This window comes from Vulpes vulpes, chromosome 6, assembly GCF_048418805.1.
Source record: "Vulpes vulpes isolate BD-2025 chromosome 6, VulVul3, whole genome shotgun sequence".
Taxonomy (NCBI): Eukaryota; Metazoa; Chordata; class Mammalia; order Carnivora; family Canidae; genus Vulpes; species Vulpes vulpes.
Window position 1 is genome coordinate 100,209,742 of NC_132785.1, and position 19,129 is coordinate 100,228,870.

The 19,129-nt window shown below is 35.3% G+C and overlaps 1 protein-coding gene across 27 annotated transcripts in view; it reads left to right on the forward strand.

Annotated features, from left to right (window-relative positions):
• FUT8 (fucosyltransferase 8) overlaps positions 1-19,129 on the forward strand; it is a 298,682-nt gene that overhangs the window by 33,413 nt on the left and 246,140 nt on the right. For 24 of the 27 annotated variants that reach the window (XM_026008400.2, XM_026008394.2, XM_072761724.1 and 21 more), the window contains one exon: positions 14,481-14,519. The exons of the other annotated variants lie outside the window; for them this stretch is intronic. The gene's annotated coding sequence lies outside the window, so the exon portion shown is untranslated. The remainder of the gene's footprint in view (positions 1-14,480; positions 14,520-19,129) is intronic. 27 annotated transcript variants of the gene reach the window in all.

Sequence of the window (19,129 nt, forward strand, 5' to 3'; positions counted from 1 at the left end):
CCCTCATTTTCACCCTCAGGAAAAAGAGCTCAAATAAACAACCTAACTTTATACCTCAAGGAACTAGAAAAACAAAACCCAAAGTTAGTAAAGGAAATTCTAAAGATCAGAGTGGAAATAAATGAAATAGAGACTAAAAAGACAATAGAAAAGATCAGTGAAACTAAGAACTAGGTTTTTTTTTTTTTTTTTTAAAGATAAAGTAGACATACTCTTAGCTAGACTTACCAAGAAAAAAAGAGGATTCAAAATCAGAAATGAGATGTTATAACTCATAACCATGGAAATGCAAAAGATCATAAGACTGTTAGGAATAATTATATGCCAACAAGTTGGGCAATGTAGAGAAATGGATGAATTCTCAGAAACATATAACATACCAAGACTGACTCAGGAAAATAGAAAATCTGAACAGACCAATTACTAGTAAGGAGATTTAATCAGTAATCAAAAACCTCTCAACAAATAAATCCTAGTCTCAGATGATGGCTTTTCTGGTGAGTTCTACCAGACATTTAAAGAAGAGTTAATATCAATCTTTCTCAAACTCTTATGAAAACTATAAGGGGAGGAAATAACTCCTGAACTCATTTTGCAGGGCCAGCATTACCGTGATACGAAAACCAGTCAAGGACACTACAAGTAAAGAAAACTATAGGCCAGTATTCCTGATGAACAAAAATGTAAAAATCTTTAACAAAATATTACCAAACCACATTCAACAATATACTAAAAGGATCAAGTGGGATTTATCCCTGGGTTGCAAAGATGATTCAGCATATACAAATCAATAAATGTGATAAACCAAGTTATTAGAATGAAAGATAAAGATCATGTCATCTTAATAGATGCATTAAAAGTATTTGACAAAACACAACATCCTTTCATGATTTAACCTATCAACAAATTGTGTGCACAAGAAGGAACTTAACTATGGAATGGGAGAGAATATTTCTAAGTCATATATTTGATAAGGGTTTAATATCCAAAATATATAAAGAACTTAAACTACTCAATAGCAAAAGCTTTTTATTTATTTATTTTTTAATTTTTTATTTATTTATGATAGTCACAGAGAGAGAGAGAGGCAGAGACACAGGCGGAGGGAGAAGCAGGCTCCATGCACCGGGAGCCCGACGTGGGATCCGATCCTGGGTCTCCAGGATCGCGCCCCGGGCCAAAGGCAGGCGCCAAACCGCTGTGCCACCCAGGGATCCCAGCAAAAGCTTTTTAATGTAGTTATAAAATGGGGAAAGGAACTTGATAGACATTTTTCCATAAAAGACATACAAATGGCTTAGTTACATGGAAAGATGCTCAGTGTTACTAATCACTAGGGAAATACAAATCAAAACCACAATGAGATATCACTTCCACCTATTAAAATGGCTGTTGTCAAAAAGACAAGAGATAATAAGTGTTGGCAAGGCTGTGGAGAAAAGTGAACTGTTGATGGGAGTGTAAATTAGTATACCCACATGGAAAACATTATGGAGGTTCCTCAGAAAATTAAAAATAAGGCTACTGTATGATCCAGTAATCCTACTTCTGGGTATATATCCGAAGGAAGTAGAAACTGGATCTTGGAGAGATACCTGCCCTCCTGTGTTCATTGCAGCATTATTCATAATAGCCAAGATATCTGTTAGTGGATGAATGGGTAAAGGGGATATGGTACATAACATATATACAGTGGAATGTTATTCTTATGAGAGAAAGGAAGTTCTATCATTTATGACAATGTGGATGGATATTGGGGGCATTATATGCTAAGTAAAATAAGACAGAGAAAGACAAGTATTGTATATCATACAGAATAGGTACTTGAATTGCCTATGTGGAATCTGAAAAAGCTGAACTAGAAACAGAGTGGAATGGTGGTTACCAGGAGCTGGGGGTTGACAGACATGAGATGTTGGTCAAAGTGTACACACTTCCAGTTACAAGAGGAATAACTTCTGGAAAAGTTAAGTTTCTCTTGATCTAACTTTAGGTTCACTAACTCTTCCCTGTGTCATTTCTGGTATGTTCTCCTTGTTGTAGATACTCTTTTACTGTTCTAGAATTTCTATTTGGTTGATTTTCTGTGGTTTCTATTTCTTTATGGGCATATTTTCCGTTATTCATTGAACATAATTATAATAGCTCTTTTAAAATCCTTGTTTATTGATGCAAACATCTGATTCTACAAGGTTGGTATTTATTTTTTTGTTTATTGTGGTTTGGTCTTACTTTCCTGATCTTTGTATGTCAAATAAATTTGTATTATCGTCTTTATAGATTCCATTATATTCTTCTATAAAAGGGCCGATGCCTTTGTGTTAGCAGGCAGTTTGGTTATGCTCATACTACAGGCTCTATCTTAGGAGGCAGTTCAGTTCTCAGTTGTGGTTGTTTTGTTTTGTTTTATTTTTTCCCCTCCAATCATTAGCTGTTGTCTGTCCTCCGTATATACAGTTCATTGGTCAGTCAGTTGGTCTGCCAAAGATTTGGCAAGAGTTACAAGTAGAATATATGACTTTACTATCTGACTCTCTTCTTTCTGGAATTTCCCCCTCACTTTGCTGTGTTCGCAGTTGCTTTGAAAGCTTCCTCTGGTATTCTGGGAGAGATAAAAACTGCAATTAAAATCTGTGGGTATCTGTGGGAATTTTATTTTCTTCGTGTGGCCACTGATTATGGCTGCCCCTGAGGCTGTGGACAATATATTTGGAAACTTACTGCTGCCATTTTTTTGTTACTAGACTATACTGCCCTTCAGAATCTGCCTGCTTCTGTTCATGTTCCTGTGCCTTTAGGTAGTTATTGTTGTTTGTACTTTTTCAAGTTTTAGAATTGTTACCTATAGGAGGATTGGTTTGGACAAATGTAGTCTACCATATATGACATAGAACTTCCCCCTCTTCCATTTGTTTTTAATCAGTAGTCTCGTTGATTTTTATGTATTTAATGTTTTATAATCACGTATGGCTGATTATATGTTCAAATTTGGTGTGGGAGCCCCTTCAAGCTTTCTTGTGTGTCTGTGTGCATGTGTTCTGTGTATCTTTTTTTGGAACTTTTTTTGGGCTTTGAACTAAAGAGTTCATAAAGATGTCAGGCAGAAGATGATGTCCCGGGCTAACTTTATATATTTACTGCTTTGGAAATGAGAACAAGATTTAGATACTATGATCTGGGTTCTAGGTTCATTTTTTGAGGGGCATCATTGCTTCTAAGACTTCTTATTGGACAAAGCTAAGAAATATATTGTTTTTAAAAAGTAAAATCATACATCAGTTCAAATTTAACATTAGAGTCTATTTTGTCTTAATTTTTTTCATTTTATATTTTGTTTCCCCCACCAAACGAAATATCTTAGTTCCTAAAAACACATTTACCTATTTGATTTATTCTACACCATGCAAAAAAATTGTTTGCAAATCACACCTGAATTACTCTTATCAAAAATTGCAAAACTGAATCTCAAGATTTCTCTAGTAGTTCATTTTCTCTTTAGAATATATTATACTAATATATCCTATTACCAGAGTACTGTCTTTCAGAGTCATTTTAAATCTTTTTTGTGTGGGGGCACCTGGGTGGCTCAGTGGTTGAACGTCTGCCTTTGGCTCAGGTCGTGATCTGGGGGTCCTGGGATCCAGTCCCACATTGGGATCCCTGCAGGGAGCCTTCTCATCCCCCTGCCTGTGTCTCTGCTTCCCTGTGTCTCTCATGAATAAATAAATAAAATCTTTAAAAACACACAGGGCAGCCCGGGTGGCTCAGTGGTTTAGCGCTGCCTTCAGCCCAGAGTGTGACCCTGGAGACCCGGAATCGAGTCCCATGTCAGGCACCTGCATGGAGCCTGCTTCTCCTTCTGCCTGTGTCTCTGCACACCCCCAACCATCTCTCATGAATAAATAAATAAATAAATTAAAAAAAATAAAAACACACATACATACATATGACGCAAACATTAAATCTTTTTTTCGTGTAGTAATTTTACTGATTCATTAGAAGTTTAAGATGATTTGGGTGCTTTTGTTTTTCCTTTTGATTTAATTTTATTCTTAAATATGCAGAACATTCACTTAGTGCAAAAATCAAAACTATTTAGTCATATGCCCTTAGGTAAGTCTTACTTTTACCTGTGTCTCCTCCTTCCTGGCCCCTTTCTTTGCCTTTTACAAGTAACTATTTTTACTAATTTCGGTGTTTCCAGTACTTTGTTTTTAAGAAAATAAGATATATCTACATTTTTCCTGAAAAGCTGGCATACCTTGTATTTGTTCTGTACTTAGCTTTTATTTATACAGCAGTATATCCTGGAGAGCAATATGTACATAGAGATCCTCTTCATACTTTTTTAAAGCTGTATAATATCCATTGTGTTAATGTATTATAATTTATTCATCCAGACCCTGTTGAGATATTTCTAATCTTTTCTATTATAAATGATATCTCATTGGAATAACCTCCATATGTTTTATTGTATTTGTGAAAGTCTGTCTTTAGAATGGCAGCAGAGCTGGGGGATTGATATAAATTAGTGCTATCTGATAGGTAAATGTGAGCCATATGTGGCTACTAGAAGACTTAAAATTGTACATTATAAAATTAAAAGTATACTTTTAATTATGATTAACTTAATTATATATCTAAATATTACCACATATATTTAAAATACTATCATTTCAACAGTCAGAATTAGTATATCATTGACATGTAATCAATATAAAAATTATTAATGAGATATTTTGTTTTAATTCTTCTTTGTACCAAGTCTTCAAAATCTTGGATGTATTTCATACTTACAGCACCTCTGAGTTTGGACTGGCCACAATTCAAGTATGCAGTAGTGGTTAGTAGCCACATATTTTCTCAGTTTGTTTTCTGCCTTTACTTACAGGTTTGTGGGGATTTTGGCCATGCATACTTTAAAAAATAGCGTTTTTTGAGTTTATCATTTAAAAACTATATCTTTTGCTTTTGGACTTTAAGTCACTGCTAGACTGTTGTCATTCACAGGTTATATTTGAAATCATTTATTTTTTTTTTACAGGACTTTCATGGTTTAATTTTTATATTTTGATCTCTGATCCACTTGGAGTTCATCGTATTTTTTTATGTATTATGCAATTTTGTTTTTTTCTGTTTTATTCAAGTTAAGAAAACGTTTTTTAACCTGTAGGAGTAAGGGCTTTTTGTTACTATATTTCATGTGTAGTTTTATTGCACTGTGATCAGAAAACATAATTTATGTTATTTCTATTGTGAACTTACTGAGATTTTCTGTATGATATTATATATGATCCTTTTTGTGAATAGTCCACATCCACATGAAAAGAGATTTTCTCTATTACAACACTAAATTCAATATAGTAAATTCAATATGTTACAATAATTTCCCTTACTGATTACATGGCTTTGGTCTTCTGTAGCTTCACTTACGATTACTCTGTGTCTATTAAACTTTTCATATAGCTGCTGTAGATTTTTGTTTTATAGAACTTGTGACTGGGGTTATTTGGTGCAAAAGTATTCATAACTGATTTATCTTCCTCATTGTTAATTAGTCTTTTAGCATATAAAAAGTTCTACTTTGTCTTGGCAGATGTTTTTTTGGGCCTGAATTCTACCTTGTCAATAAGATCATAACTTTTGCTTCCTTTTTGGTTGTATTTGCCCATTATACCTTTGCTCATATCTTTTTCCTTTTAATATTTCTTAGTTACTTTGTTTTAGGTCTTCTTGTGTAATATACAATTAGGTTTTACTTCAGGAACCAATCTAAACTTTTTTCTTTAAGTAGAGGAGTTAAGCTGTTTGCATTTATTATTGACACAGATATGCTAGATTTTAGCTCTGACATTTATTTACTGTGTATGTTCTGTTTACTGTGTGGCATTCATTATGTTGTATTATGTTTTCATTGCTCTTTTTACGAGTTTGCTTTGAAATTGTTTTTGATATTTAGTGTATTTGTCTGAATAAAGTATGGAGTTTATTAGTAGTACTGTTTGACATTTTTTTTCGTTAATTGTGACAAATGTTCCATAGTACTGCAAAATGTTAACAATAGGGAGATATGAGTATGAGGCATATGGAAACTCTTTGTTGCAACCTGTCTGTAATATAAAACTATTATAAAATTGAAAAAAAAATTTTAAGGTAGGACTGAAGGTGTCCAGGACTGGTTTTTGGGGGAAGAAAATTTTATGTGAGTTTATCGCTGAACTTGGTGAATATAAGCTATATTTTTCAGTTAACAGTAAATTAGGGAGCTATAATCACTGTATGATGGTAAAGAGATAGAAGAAAACATCTCTGTTTTATAATAATGAAGCAAAAATAAGTTTTTGGAATGGAAAGAGTTTTTTTAAGCAAAAGATTAAAGAAAACACTTGGTTCTAGGACTGGTTACTCAAATCGTATCTTGTCAAGATGAATTATTTAGAATGTTTCTGGGAAAGAGGGCGTGTTTAGTAGTAAGGCATAAAGGTGAATTGATATGTAAGCTGGAGACTTTTAATGACTCCTAGAAGTTATAGTTTAGACTTTCACTCCTGGAATTTTAGAGCTGCAAGAGACTTTAACAGTTTTTTCCAGTTCTTTGATTTGTAGGAGAATAACTAGAAGTCTAGGCAAGTGATATGTTATATCCAAGATCATGTAGTAAATTGATATTCAGAGCTGGGACTAGATTCAAAGACTCTTCTTCATTTCTATTTTAGGATTCTTTTCTCAATGCCAGAATATGTTCTTGAAAATCACGATAATCTTGAAAGTTACGACATCCAGAGCTTCTCATATCCTACTTAAAATGCAGCTAAGGCAATGTTACATATTTATACTAGCATTTTTTTAAAAAGGTGCAAGTGAGGGATCCCTGGGTGGCGCAGCGGTTTGGCGCCTGCCTTTGGCCCAGAGAGCGATCCTGGAGACCTGGGATCAAATCCCACATCGGGCTCCCGGTGCATGGAGCCTGCTTCTCCCTCTGCCTGTGTCTCTGCCTCTCTCTCTCTCTCTCTCTCTCTCTCTCTGTGACTATCATAAATAAATAAAAAATTATTAAAAAAAAAGGTGCAAGTGATTTTTTATTCATCATAGAGCTAATGTTAGGTCATAACATTGCTTTGTTGATTTTTTTTTTTTTCTCTGTGTCTTATCCAGTAAGAGAAGGGCCTGATAGGGCCTGAAGATGGTAGGGAACATGCCAGTCATTATGAATTGTTAGACTGGGAGCTGGAACTGGAGCTGGCTCTGGAAACCATAAAAATGCCAGATGATGTGGGGACAGGGATGGTGTTGGGATGATGACTCCTAGCATGACGAAGTGGACTCTAGAACCTGTAGAAAAGGGGACAGAATAAAGGATGCTGTAGAGCCACCGTTAAATTCATGCTAATCATGAGAGCCAGCTCTGTTTTTATTCTGTGGAGCATTCTACTACATGCCAGCTAAGATTTAGGATCATCACAGATAATGAAATAAAATTCATCTGAGATCTGCAAAACATTTTTATTTTGCAAAGTACCATCACAAATGTTACTCTCTTTGATCTTTGCAATATCCGTGTGAAATGAATAGAAGGGATATTGGTGAGCAGAAAATGTTAAATACTAATGGATGTCAAGACAATAGTGTGTTACAAACCACTAAAGGATATAAAAATACACATAGTCTTGGCTCTTGCAGTGTACACAGCTTTATGGGGATGGGATGGGGAAAAAAGCCAAATTTAGTGTAAGGCAAGTTGAAAAAGATTTAAAAATTCAGCGTACCATGGGAATTTAAAAGGAATGATGGTATTATAACTGATGGAAATTTTAGTATTTTGACTTTGATTTCATACCACTTGAAAGGATCATAACTATAAAAGGATCTCTTTACATTTTTTAATTGTATGTTACTTTGCTGTTAAATAAGGCATAACATTTCATAAGGCTATTTTGGGACTGTAATCAGTGACCACACAATAGCAGTCCAACTCTCTAACAATACTAGACAAACTGGATGCCCTCTTACACCTGAACAAATCTGCATGAAAAAGTACTAAGGTTTTAGGTGTAGACTTGTGTACTTTGTTTCCTCTTTCTAGTGTATTAAGAAGTGACATACACTTTAACTTGCCAAAAGCAATGCTTGCGTTCTAGTGGCAACATGCTACTTCTGTTACATAGTAAAGTGAATACCAGAACTCCAAAGGCAGGAGGTATAAGTAAATTTTTATTAGGAAGGAAAGTTGTCAACTTAAATAGCAAATGAAGAGTGAATAAGGAAACTCCTGTTGACATACAAGATCTCCATCATATACAGGATACAGGAGGCCTTTTAATTTGTGACATCCAGCCCAGAAATGTCAAATGCTTTTCCATTTAATCTCATACTTCTGGATTCCTACCAAAAAGGAATACATTAAGAGCATGGAAAAGTTGCTTACTGAAAAGGAAACCCTGGGAAAAAGAGAGGGAAAATAGAAATTAAGTTATGTAGAATACTCTTTAAATGATAATTAACTACATTTTCATATCTTCAAAGTAATACAAAACACAATTACTTGCAGAACTGGTTCAGATTACTTAAATACCAGACACATTTTTAGTCCTCTATGGAAGTGTTCAGAAGTTACTTATGTTTATGTGAAATGAAGCTATTAATAGTTTTCTACAGCAGTAACTGCACACCAGGAGGGCTAAGGCAAACACAAATCAAGGAATGGGTTTTTCCCAAAGCTGCAGTGCGAAAAGACTATAAACATTTGATTCCATACACATGAATGGGTTTCTTTGCTATAGAACATTCAAGAGGAATAAGAAATGGAGATGTGTACAAAGGTTTCTTGAGGGGGAGAAGAATTACACCCTGTATGCACTTAGTTTTCTAATCTCTTCTGCAACATCACAGTCTTCTCCTGCACTGTCTGCTGTCTATAATGTTAGGTTGTCTCTGAGCAACCTCATGATGAGGATGCTGTCCTTTTTTTTTTTTTTTTAAAGATTTAATTTATTTATTCATGAGGGACAAAGAGAGGCAGAGACATAGGCAGAGGGAGAAGCGGCTCCCTACAGGGAGTCTGATGTGAGACTCGATCCCAGGACCCCAGGATCACACAGTGAGCCGGAGATGGAGGCCCAACCACTGAGCCACCCAGGTGCCCTGAGGGTTGCTTTGGATGAGGCTTCATTTACTGTATCAAGTTCTGATGTGGCCTCATCAAAAGCCATTTTAACCAGTGTGTAGGCAAGCTTGGATTACTAAGGCTCTCATAGAGAAACACAGAGAAGTTAAGAACCAGCTGCAGGAATATTGGGTGCATAGGTTATATCTCTTTCTTGCTTATATCAAAAACCTCTTGGTAAGCAACTTGGGAATTACCTATCATTTGTTTTTGATCTTGACCACCTGCACTTCAGCAACATACCAAAAGTAATCTTTCCTCATTTTTTGGTAGAAGACCTTACTCTAGATTAGTTGCATTGTCTGTTAAATACATAGCCAACAAATAACTTTTTACTAATTTTGATTACTGTATCCTGTTTATTCTTTGAGCTCAGCTGGTATTTGACTATTTCACTTCATGGTTGCTATTCTTTTCTACCCCATATTATGCATTTATTATATGCTTTTGGATAACATATGAGTGGTATTAATTGACTCTAATGTTTTGAAAATTTCAGTGTTTATTGCTATCACGAATTTTTTTTTTTTTTGCTATCACGAAATTAATCTAGCTCATAGATCCCCTTCGAAAGAATGAAAATAGTGCTTCTATCCAGGATGTACCAATAGGGATTAATATCCTTACACCCTCAACAACTAAGTGGATTAAAGATATGAAACAACACTTCCTAAGACATTGCCATCAGGCAGTAAAAGTCTTTGATCCCTGAGTGACAGGAAATAAATTATGTGAGACTTAAGATTGCTCTAGCCTGGAGAGAGTTTTTAGGCATAGTGTAGGTCAGTAGAACCCAGGAGGAGCCACGAGATCTTCCTGAGTTGAAGAGAAGGAGCTGATAGGCTGTAGGGACCCAAGGCAGCTAGAGTTCACAGGACAGAACATCAGAGTTACAGGAGAATTTTCAAGAATTCAGTTGAGTACTAATCAGTACATGCCTGTGAGGGAACTACTTGAGGCTAGGAAGAACCACTCAAAAGGAATTGAGGGAACAATATAATACTCCTACCTTACTACATACAATACCAGGAATAGAGCTCTGAATCCATCAGAAAATCTTAATCACTGAGTGTCAGAGCATCTCCAACATTCTAGTTGTCATTTTTAGATGTTTGGGTTGGGTCTTTTATTCTGTCTTTACTGAAAATGTAGTCAACCTTTTTTTCTAGCTTCTAGAATATATGGGATTTATAACAACTTCTAATGTCCTAGTTTCCTAATCCTATCAACTATGTCATGTTTAGGCTGTTTTTGATTGATATTTTTACTCATTATGGCTCTGTTTTCTTTTTCTTATTCTGTTTTTTTAAACCTGCTTGGAAATCAATTGAAGCTTATCAGGCATGTAAAGGAAGAAGACATTGCAAATTTTACCTTGTGTGTGAGGATATTTTTGTATTCCTATAAATATTCTTGAAACTTTTTCTGGAATGTATTGAAGTCACTTGTAAAGTGTTTGATCCTTTAAGATAGTGCTTTTAATCTTTGTTAAGTGGGACCATTTAATCTAATTGCCCCACTACTGAGGCAGAACCTTTCTTAGTACTTTACCTGATGCCCTGTGAATAATGACGTTTTCCATTTGGCTGGTCATCTGGTTACAGATGTTAAATTGAAGTTCCAGTTATTCCTTCAAGGTTTGTTTTTAAGTTCTGTTGGGATCATTTGAGAGTAAGTAGTCTTTATTCTAGGACTGATTTAGCGACCCCGAGGTCTCTACTTATTGCCCAGAATATACAAAGTCTTTCTCTGCTTTGGTTGGATGGAACCTCCATTGTTCCAAGCTCTGTTTGAACCTTGCATTGTTCTTTTTTTTTTTTCTTTAAACTCCTCAGCAGTTGTTTTCTGCCTGACCTCGTAGAATTTTACTCTTAAGTGTATGTAGATTAGTATTGAGTCAGAATCAAGTGAACCCCTACCTAGATGCTTAGAGCTTTTCTCTGCTTAACTCCTCCTCTCTGATACAGTATTCTGGTAATTCCTGTCACCTGTACTTTACTGAACTTATCTTTGTCTTTTCGAATTAAGTAGTTTGCTGTGCTGTTTTGAATCTTCCTGCCTGCTGTAGTGTCTAGAGCATGTCTCTTGGCAGAAAGTCAAGATGTTCATGGGGCTTATCTAGCTTGTTTGCTTCTGTCAGGGAATGCAGATTTACACTAATTATTGTCCACTGTCTATAAACTGCTATGTCATATGTTTTGTCTAGTTTTGTAGTTGTTTACTGTCTGAGGGTAAATCTGGTACCCGTTACTCTGTAACAGTTAGAAGTATAAATCCTAAAACTACTGGATTATTTTGAGAAGTTGGTAAAGACTTCTGGGTGAAGTTACAAGGAAGGAATAATGATGAACCATGGCTGATTTTTATAGTTAATGGCCGTTTAGGAATTGTTTATGGGTCCCTGGAGTAGTTGGTTCAGGCTTAGCAGTGGTCTGTCTTTTTATTTCTTTTTAAAGATTTTATTTATTTATTCATGAGAGGCAGAGAGAGAGAGGCAGAGACATAGGCAGAGGGAGAAGTAGGTTCCATACAGGGAGCCCGATGGGGGACTCGATCCTGGGACCTCGGGATCACACCCTGAGGCAGACGCTCAACTGCTGAGCCACCCAGGCACCCCTGGTTTGTCTTTTTCAACCAGATCTAGCAGATAAGATAATGTCAATGGTAATGCACTATACAAATGTACTTATTATTTTTAGCTTAGAGTTTATTGAATATTCTTACTAATAAACTGTGCTGCCTCATAATAGACTTTTGACTTTTGGAATTTAAAATGAAAATAATTGGATTACCTTTATGCTTAGATTCAGTATTGTTCCTAATTACCAAAAATTGGTTTCAGTAGGCTTTGATGTCATTGGAGAAAGACTGCTTCTCTCTGATCTCACTGATCTCATGTGAGATCCTAAATCTCACGTTGTAACATTAGTAAAGTAATTGCCAAAAAAGCATATTTCTAAAGAACGTATTGTGTCGCTATATTATTCTTGGGTTTTTGTATTTAGGGACTTGCACATACATACTCAGTGAACATTTGGTTTGTGAATCTTTATTTTTTACATTTGTTTTATTTAAGTTCAATTTGCCAACATATAGTATAACACCCAGTGCTCATCCCATCAAGTGCCTTCCTCAGTGTCCATCACTCAGTTACCCCAACTCCCCGCCCACCTCTCCATCCACAACCCTTTGTTTCCCAGAGTTAGGAGTCTCTCATGGTTTATCTCCCTCTCTAATTTTTCCCACTCAGTTTCCCTCCTTTCCCTTATAATCTCTTTCACTATTTTGTATAATCCACATATGAGTGAAACCATATGATGATTGTCCTTCTCCAATTGACTTATTTCGCTCAGGTCAATACCCACCAGTTCCATTCATGTTGAAGCAAATGGTGGGTATTTGTCCTTTCTGATGGCTGAGTACTATTCCATTGTGTGTGTGTGTGTGTGTGTGTGTGTATAGTGTGTGTGTGTGTGTGTATATATATATATATATATATACACAAATATATATATATATACACACCGCATCTTCTTTATCCATTCATCTGTTGAAGGACATCGTGGCACGTTCCACAGTTTGGCTGTTGTGGACATTGCTGCTATGAACATTGGGGTGCTGGTGTCCCAGAGTTCACTACATCTGTATCTTTGGGGTAAATACCCAGTAGTACAATTTAACTTCTTGAGGAACCTCCACACTGTTTTCCAGAATGGCTGTACCTGTTTGCATTCCCACCAACAGTGCCAGAGGGTTCCCCCTACTCAACATCTTCTCCAACATTTGTTGTTTCCCGTCTTGTTGATTTTTGCCATTCTTACTGGTGTGAGGTGGTATCTCATTGTGGGTTTTTTAAAAATTTTTATTTATTTATGATAGTCACACAGAGAGAGAGAGAGAGAGAGAGAGAGAGAGGCAGAGACACAGGCAGAGGGAGAAGCAGACTCCATGCACTGGGAGCCCGATGTGGGATTCAATGCCAGGTCTCCAGGATCGCGCCCTGGGCCAAAGGCAGGCGCTAAACCGCTGTGCCACCCAGGGATCCCCTCATTGTGGTTTTGATTTGTATTTCCCTGATGGCAAGTGATGCAGAGGATTTTCTCATATGCTTGTTGGCCATGTCTATGTCTTCCTCTGTGAAATTTCTGTTCATGTCTTCTGCCCGTTTCATGATTGGATTTTTTGTTGATGTGGAATCTTTATTAAGACCGTTCACTTGTCAGTCATATCATTAACTTTCTATATGTCAAACATAGTAGTAGATATTAGCAAGGTAAAATAAATAGGAGATAGAATTCCTTATTAGAAGATCATATGAAATATCACATGTATAAGGCAACAATATATTCTAGCAAAGATTAATGGAGTACAGAGTGATTATGTCAGCTTTCAGGGAGAAATGGAGGGGCTGGATTTTGAGAACATTGATGGATATACATTGATTCACTAAGAGGATAAAGAAGGAAAAGTCCCTGTTCTGAAAAGAAGGAATGGTGTGTTGCAGGGTGATAGCTGAGACTGACAAAATTATTCTGTAGAAAACAAGCAAATTAAATTGGCTTGAATGGAATTCTCTGTAGGGCAGCCCAGGTGGCTTAGTGGTTTAGTGTTGCCTTCGGTCCAGGGCATGATCCTGGAGACCCAGGATCGAGTCCCACGTTGGGCTCTCTGCATGGAGCCTGCTTCTCCCTCTGCCTGTGCCTGTGTCTCTGCCTCTCTCTCCTGTGTCTCTCATGAATAAATAAATAAAATTAAAAAAAAAAAAGAAGATAGTCAGAAATTAGGCCTGTAATGCTGATTGGGGTGTGAGGAATGTAGAAGATTTTGTGCAATAGTCTGAAGAGAGAGACAATTCTGATTGCCCTATATGTTAAAAAGTAGAAAAATTAAAGAATTTTGTGTTCACTAAGTAAGTTTTATGGATGCTGACTTATTTTAAGATAAACTGTGAAGCTAATTAAGACACTGTTACTGTGTTTGACTGCAATAAAGTAAAAACCCATTCTTTATCGGGATTTGAAAAACACTACTTACAGAAGTGAACATATAAAAGTTTTACATGGGGGCACTTAGGTGGCTGAGTCAGTTAAATGTCTGCCTTTGGCTTGGGTCATGATCCTGGAGTCTTGGGATCAAGCCCTGAGTTAGGCTCCCTACTTAGTAGGAAGCCTAATTCTCTGTCTGCCTCTGTTTTACGTGTTATGACGTACTATAAGGGGAAAAAAGGAATCTTTTAAATCGCAATAATAATTGAAGATATTCTAACTGAACTTTGAGTAGGACTGAATTTCATTTGTTCGTTTGTTTGTTGTTCCAGGTTGCTGCTTTTGCTAAGAGAGCACCCATGACCCAGATGGTATGTTTTTCAAGATAAAGTGTTCTATTGCCTTTATTGATTAACTAAACAAATTCAGGTTAATATATTTTGTGGATAGCACTTCCCTGTTCCAATTATAAGTTAATATCTTGAGCAGTGGATAATTTTGTGTTTAAAGCTATGTATGTATATGGTGGTGAATAGGAAAGACCAAATCACTCTGAACTCTATTGAATTATGTATTAAGTAACAGATTTTTTCACACTACCTACTATGTATACTCTGTAGTGCATAAAATAAAAAAAGTGTTTTACTCCTGGTTTAATAATTAAAGTAGACTTTAAGGGGCTGGATAAAACAAGTTGTGGCTGAATATGGCATATTGTACTTTTGGTGTCAAAAATAAATAACTCCTTTTAGAATTTTTTGACATTTTTGTAGCTGACTTAAAGGATTGATTCTTATCCAGATTTTAGTTGTATATCAAAATTATTATTTGTTTTTAGTGTTCAGTCTATGGATTTTGACAAATGTATATTCATCCCTAAATTCATTCATGTTGTCTCTTTGTGGTCAACTTCTCCCTCATCTCAACTCCTAGCAACCACTGATATGTTTTTTGTCCCTAGTCTTCCTTTTCTGTTATGTCATTTAAATAGAATCATTTAGTATGTAGCATTTAAAGTCTAGCTTCTTTCACTTAGCTTAATGCATTTGTATTCATTCATGTTATATGTAGTAGTAATTTGTTCTTCTTTTTATTGCTGAGCTGTGTTCTACCATATGGGGATATACCATAGTTTATCTATTCACCACTTGATGGACATTTGGGGAGTTTCTAGTTTTTGGTGATTATTTTAGTCATACTTTTTTTCTTTTTTTTTTCTTTTTGGTGATAAAATACTTCTATATAACAATATTTATAAAACAAAATACGCAACATAAAATTTACCATCTTAGCCATTTTTAAGTGTACAGTTCAGTGGTATTAAGTACATTCACATTGTAATGCAGTCATACCATCCCTTCCTGTAACTCTTTTCATCTTGTAAAATTCAACTATATACCTATTAAACAATAACAACCCATTCTCTATTCCCTCCAACTCCTGGCAAGCAGTATATTGTACTTTCTATCTTTATGAATTTGACTCTAAGCAATTCATATGAGAGGAGTAATACCATAGCATTTGTCTTTTTGTGACTGGGTTATTTCACTTAGCATAATGTCCTTGAGGTCCATCCATGTTGTAGCATAGCACAAGATTTCCTTTCTTTTTAAGGCTGAATAATATTCCATTGTATATTCCATATATCTATTCCATATATATATTCCATATATATATTCCATGTGTATATACACACACACACACACACACACCTCATTTTGCTTATTTATATACTTACTGTTTGTTGGGTATAGGTTGCTTCCATAGTTTAGCTATTGTGAATAATGTGGCTATGAACATGAATGTAAAATATTTCTTCAACAGCTCATTTTCAGTTCTTTTGAGTATATATTCAGAAATGGAATTGCTAGATTATATGGTAATTCTATTTTTAATTTTTTGAGGAACCACCATACTTTTTTCCACAGTGGCTATACCATTTTATAGTCTTATCAGCAGTGCACAAAGGTTTCAGTTTCTCTACCTCCTTGCCAACAATTTTTATTTTCTATTTTTTGACAGTAGCCATCTTAACGGGTATGAAATTGTAGTTGTGTGGTTTTGTGTTTTTTTTTTTTTTGTAATTTTGATTTGCATTTCCCTAATGATTGGTGCCATTGAACATCTTTTTATGGGCTTATTGGCCATTTGTATATCTTTTTTGGAACAATATCTATTCATGTTTTTTTTTCCAATTTTGAATTGGGTTGTTTTTTGTTGTTGAGGCTTAGGAGTTCTTTATATATTCTGGATAATAATCCCTTATCTGATATATGATTTACAAATATTTTCTCCCAGTCTCTCTGTTGCTTTTTTACTTTGTGGGTGTTATCTTTTGATGCACAAAAGTTTTTCATGAAGTTGAGTTTGTCTATTTTTCCTTTCTTTTTCTTGCTCTGTGTCTTTAGTGTCATAACTAAGAAATCATTGGTAAATTAAGTGTCATGAGGCTTTTGTCCTATGTTTTCTTCTAAGAGTTTTATTATTTTAGGTCCTACAGTTAGATACTTGATCTACTTTGAGTTAATTTTTGTGTATATATTAGGTAAGAATTCAGTTTTCATTCTTTTGTGTGGATATTCAGTTTTCCTAGCACCACTTATTGAAAAGACTGTTCTTTTTTCCCTTTGAAGGTTATTGGCACTCTTGTCAAAAAACATTTGATCATATATGTGAAAGTTTGTTTCTAGGCTCCCTATTCCATTGGTCCATAGGTCTGTTTTTGTGGCAATACCACACTATTTTTTGTTGTTGTTGTTTTTTTTTTTTTTTTAAAGATTTTATTCATTTATTTGAGAGAGAGAGACTGTATTCATACCCCTCACACAAGTGGGATGAAGGGGCAGAGGGAGAGGGAGTAGCAGGGAACCCAAGGCAGGGCTGGATCCCAGGACCCTGGGATCATGACCTGAGCTGAAGGCAGATACTTAATCATAACTGATCCACTCAGGTGCCCCAGCACCACACTGTTTATGTTACTGTAGTTTTATAGTAAAATTTGAAATCAGGAAGTGTGAGCCCTCTGGTTTTCCTGTTCTTTTTCAAGATTGTTTTGGCTCTTTGGGGTCCCTTGAGATTTCATGTGAATTTTAGGGTGGATTTTTCTATACAGCAAAAAATGTGATTAGGGTTTTGTTGCATTGAATCTGTTGATCTGTTTGGCTAGTATGACATTTTAACTATATTAAGTCTTCCAGTGTTACTAACATGGGATGTGGTTCCATTTATTTATGTCTTTTTTAATTTCTTTCATCAATATTTTGTAGTTTTCATTGTAAAGTCTTTTGCCTTTTTGGTTAAGTTAATTTATAATTATTTTCTTTTTGATGTTGTGAATGGAATTCTTTTTGTAATTGTCTTTTCAGATTGTTTGTTGTATGTAGAAATGCAGTTTGTTTTTGTATGTATGTTGATTTTATATCCTGCTACTTAGCTGAATTAATTTATTAGTACTAAGACCTTTTTTTGTGGAGTCTTTAGGGTTTTCTTACATAGAAGATCATATTATCTGCAAATAGATAATTTTACTTTGTTCTTTTCAATTTGGATGCCTTGTATTTTTTTTTTTTTCCTTGCCGAGTTGCTCTGGCTAGAGCTTCCAGTCCTGTATTGAAAAGAAGCAGGGCAAGTGGGCTTCCTTTCCTTGTTCCTGATCTTAGAGGAATAGCTTTCAGTCTTTCACCGTTGAGTATGATATTTGCTGTGGGTTTTTCACATATGACTTATATTATATTGAGGTAATTTCCTTCTGTTCCTGTTTTGTTGAGTATTTCCATCATGAGAGGGTACTGAATTTTTTCAAATGCTTTTCTTTTTTTACATCAATTGAGATGATCATATGGGTTTTTCATTTTGTTGATGTAGCATATTACACTGATAAATTTTCATGTCGAATAATCCTTGCATTCCAGGAGTAAATCCCACTTGGTGATGGTGTGTAATCCTTTTAACATGCAGTTACACATTTAAAAAATATCATTCCATTAATAGAATATTTATCAGTAGAATTATCCTTAGTGTTTTATTAATATAATTTATTAATAGAATGTTATTTGTCATTATTAAAAAGATCACAATGATTTTACTATTGTTTTTTTGGGTTGGAGTTGCATTTCTTTTAAAAAATGGCATTAATACATAACAAAGGGCAGCCCTGGTGGACCAGCGGTTTAGTGCTGCCTGCAGCCTGGGGTGTGATCCTGGAGACCTGGGATCAAGTCCCACATCCGGCTCCCTGCATGGAGCCTGCTTCTCCCTCTGCCTGTGTCTCTGCCTCTCTCTCTCTCTCTCTCTCTCTCTGGCTCTCATGAATAAATAAATAAAATCTTAAAAAAATTTTAAAAAATACATAACCAAAAAATTTTTTAAACAGATCTTGTGGGTAGGAGAAGAGACCTGCAATTTATGATTAATTTGAGTATGTAAAGGGAGGTGATACAAAATTGTTAGAAATGGGGAATATTGAATCTTGTGGCGTTTCCTGACTATTGAAAAATCACATTGCTTTCTTTAATATAGTACCAGATCAGTAATGTGTAGATAGGTCTGTATAGTTAACCTTCTTATGGTAGCTTTGAAACCTACCTATTTAGAAAAGTCAAGTAATTCTCTTATGTTAAAGATCATACTTATCCTTAAAGATGGCAAAGGTTGGGCATGGAAAGTCAATTTTAACTTTCTTGAAGGAATATTTGGGTTGAAAGTGATGGAAACTGTACTTTTGCCTTGGGGAAGTTGTGAACATACACAATTAGCTATGTTGTGATCTCAAAAAGGCTATTGATTATTTATAAGGATTATCTAATTCTTTATGTGCTACAGAAATAAAGACATCTTGAGCAACATATACTCTGACTCAGAGAATGTTGCTTTAGATTCCAGCTCCTCAGGCTGGAGACTAAAAGAGTCTGCAACTTTGAACTGTTCTGTTGTTTCTGAATGTTTTAGATAAGTTACATGACTTTCATAGTATCTCTATAGA